Source organism: Neopelma chrysocephalum, unplaced genomic scaffold (genome assembly GCF_003984885.1).
Source record: "Neopelma chrysocephalum unplaced genomic scaffold, ASM398488v2 Primary Assembly neopelma1_96511, whole genome shotgun sequence".
NCBI classification, from domain to species: domain Eukaryota; kingdom Metazoa; phylum Chordata; class Aves; order Passeriformes; family Pipridae; genus Neopelma; species Neopelma chrysocephalum.
Window position 1 is genome coordinate 66,811 of NW_020925157.1, and position 2,920 is coordinate 69,730.

Sequence of the window (2,920 nt, forward strand, 5' to 3'; positions counted from 1 at the left end):
ACGTGTTACACCACAATTGGCGCTTTTTTATAAACATACATCACGATTGGCTGCTCTGTAGCACACTCACGATGGTTCAGCATTTGTATACTCATAGTGACTAAGCTCCAGCAAGCTCACCGTGACTCAGGGTATTTGCCTCTATAGTCCTGTCTTCCTTCCGACAGACCTGCTGTTAACCCCGACAATTCCCCCTTTTTTTGTATTTATGCCACAAAGATGGCCTTGACAGTCTGTTGCAGGGCCCTTTGCAACAGGCTGATCAAGCAAGGCATCAGTATCGACAACCCTTGATTCAAAGCTAAGAAGAAATGCAGTATTTCCCAACAAGGATGGATAACAACACTTCACCAAGAAAAAGTTAGAGTTCATCTACCATCTAGAATAAGGACTCACTATGGTCCGACAGATTCATGTAACACATTCCTTTAAAATCTTGACACTCATGTAAAGTATTTTTAAGTCTACACACGTATATATCTACACAGTTTCTCTCTCTCATACAGTCTTTTTCCAGTCATGCAATAGGTGGCCACCTCAGTCATTCTTCACTCACGCATAACTGGAATTTCTATTATACTTTTACATTGTAATTACACAGTTTACATTTTAAGTAGTTATTGGCTGTGTACTTCTCGGTCTGTCATTTTTTGGTAGTCACGTTCAACAACTGTACTTGGTTTGAAGAGGAATTATTATAAGGAATATAAGGTCTAACAAATTTAAATGAGATCTATTCTGATTTAGCATCTGTTTATGCGCATACATAGTCTCTTCCCCCTTTTTTTTTGTATTTAAAAATAGTCATTTGATGTGTAAAATGCTTTCTTGATAATAACTTGTTCTAGGAGTGAGTTAGTTTTGTTTAGAATACTAAAGGCTAGTAAAGTCAAAGATACAAACAACACTGGTGAGTAGTTTCTGCATTTTGCATCTTACAGTAATTTGATATTTCTATGCAACACAATAGAAACAATGTCATTTGAGCTAAAAGAACATAAGAAAGTAATGCCCGTACACTTTTAATTTCTAACTGAAATGCACTTAATTTGTTTCATAACCTAAGTTCCACTGTTATAACTATTATCTGTTATTGATGCTATTTCATTTTGGATACTAACTTCCAGTTAAGTCAAAGTTAAGAAGACAGTATTATATACAGAGCATTCTAAAGGAGATGATTAAGGAACATCAAGAGAAATTACACAGCATGTGTTATATACGCTACTTGATCTTATTTTTACTTCCACTTGTCCCGTGGGCTTATTTGCATAAGTGTTTAAGTCAGTTCACTGTGGAGACAACGTAGTCTCGATACTCAGGCCACATGGTTGATCTAGTTATGCAAAAAAAACTTATTATTTGGCTGAATAGACTTCCTCAATGAGTTTGCTGCAGGGAGACACAAATGTGATGCCAGGAAGGGGGAAAAGGAAAGAAAGAAGGTTTAGTTTGCAATCACCGGACTACAGTAACCTGGATTAGGATTAAATTTTCTGAATTACTCTTAATTATTCTTTTAGTAAGCAGACATTTAGAAGGGCAAAAAGGGAAAAAACCAACAATTTAAACTTTTGAATTTAACTGCAACGAGTTAAAGAACTGTTTGAATAATAAAAATCTCAGGAGTTTTTAAACATCAGTAATTTAAGTATAAACATGAGTTTTTTTGTCCCTTTACACAGACAGCGAACAATACTGCACTACTAGTCCTACAGCTGGTCCATGTAGGTTAAAACAAAAGGTAAATAAGTTAAAGCTTCTGTTTGTAGTTGAATACTATTGTATCACGTTCTTCACTATAAAACAAAGTTAAAAAGGGACAGTTATTTTAGTGAAAATTTCTGAAATTGCAATGCTCAAGTCATATGTATTCTATCTTTTATGTAAAGTCAGTACTTAAAAGTCTTATTTATCCTTGAGATAGGTGGGACATGTTTGTAGCTTACTGAAATTTAATCTTTAAGGCACTAACATCTATTTTCTCCTTAGAAGAATTATCCTTACTTCCACTTTTACATTAATTAAAAAGGGTATTAGAAATTTTGTATGGAATGAAGTGCTCTACAAAGCAATTTCTATTCATGTGTAAAATTCAGGGTTATGTTATTCTATTAGCACATCATCTAATTTTATATTTTTGTTCATTTTTTAGCAGCATGCTGTAAGAGCTGCAAATCAATACAAATGGTATTTCACCTCCTGAACCTAGTTATTCATAATTCGCATCCTGACTGAACCGAAGGGATATTGTATGAAACATGGATTAAATTAGCCCTATCATGGGATTATCTACTCAACAGTGTTAATACTGAATAAGAATCTCTGAACATTTACATTAGGCATATCAAGAGAAGTTTCACAGCAGTAGTCACTAAAGGAAAACAAAACAGTTATTAGAATTCATGCAGTACATTGAAAATAATTCTGTTAAAGAGATTCATGCCCCCTCACACTGAGTATAATGTTGTAACTTTTAGAGATTTATGCCGGATGTCTGCAGCGTGACATGCACTCCAACCTGTAAGAATTGTTTTAGCTTTGGAAAACAGCAAATTACAACATTACTTGTCCTTACAGTTTTTTCAAAACTTCCTAAATTGTGGAGAAGTTAAACCAATGTCTGAGTTACGTGAGTAATGTGTGATTGGCAGCAACGTGTGATTTCTGTCTATAGTCGGTATTTAGAAAAATTAATAGATAAGTCACTATTACAGTCTGCTAATACAGCTTGAAATTCAGTGTCTTCTGTGAGAAGTCAGTCCACGTTGTCTGCGATGTCTGGGATGTAGTTAACTCTCGGTCCTTGTTCATCTGCCTCTTCTAGTTGTTCTTCACCTTTAATAAAAAACGTACAAGTTTGTTATTAATAGTTTAGTCATTTTTAAGTGGTTATCGTGGATAATTTTGCAGTTTTTCT